Source organism: Dama dama, chromosome 33 (assembly GCF_033118175.1).
Source record: "Dama dama isolate Ldn47 chromosome 33, ASM3311817v1, whole genome shotgun sequence".
Classification (NCBI taxonomy): Eukaryota; Metazoa; Chordata; class Mammalia; order Artiodactyla; family Cervidae; genus Dama; species Dama dama.
In genome coordinates, this window is record NC_083713.1 from 66,530,833 (window position 1) to 66,531,708 (window position 876).

Below are 876 nucleotides of genomic sequence, written 5' to 3' on the forward strand. Positions count from 1 at the left end.
GAAACACTGGAATGCCAGTTTAGTATTTTAAAGTTAGAACTTAGGACAAGGGTCAGGTTAAAGTTGGTTATCAATATGTAGGTGAGAAAGGAGGTTGGGATAAGTGAAACTTAACCAAGGAAAGCAGGATATCAACATCTTAGGGGAAAGTAAAGGAAAAAGAGCCAAGAAAGGAGCACGAGATGGGCTAAGGGTGGAACAAAGGAGAAAGTGTGGGGAGAAGCTAGGGAAGGAAGAGAGAAAGAAGGCAAAGAAAATTTGAAGGTCAGTGGCCAAACCTGGGCTCAGGGTGTGTGGACAGAGCTGATGAGAAAGGGCAGCGTTATTCTCCCTCTGCCTCTAGCTGCCAGGTAAGCCTTGTAAACACAAAGTTCTCCCCAAGTTGACGGTGGCTTATTTCTGTTACTTTCTATGGACTAGTGGTTCTCAATGCAGTAGGGGTTGATTTCATTTCTCTGGGTTCGTTTGTAGTTGTCACACTTGGGTAGGGAGGCTTCTGACCCTCTGGTGGGTAAGAGGCCAGGGATGCTGCCCAACATCCTGTGATGCCAGGACCGCTCCTCGTCATTCCCGACAAAGCGTCATGCGTGCGTGTGTATTCAGTCACTTCAGTCGTGTCCCAGTCTTTGCGACCTTATGACTGTAGCCCACCAGGCTGCTCTATCCATGGGATTTTCTGAGCAAGAATACTGGAGTGGGTTGCCACGCCCTCTTCCAGGAGATCTTCAAAATCCAGGGATCAAACCCACATCCCTTATGCCTCCTGCATTGCCAGGGGGGTTCTTTACCACTAGCGCCACCTGGACTGAGTCCCTTGGACTGCAAGGAGATCAAACCAGTCAATCCTAAAGCAAATCAATACTGAATATTCATTGG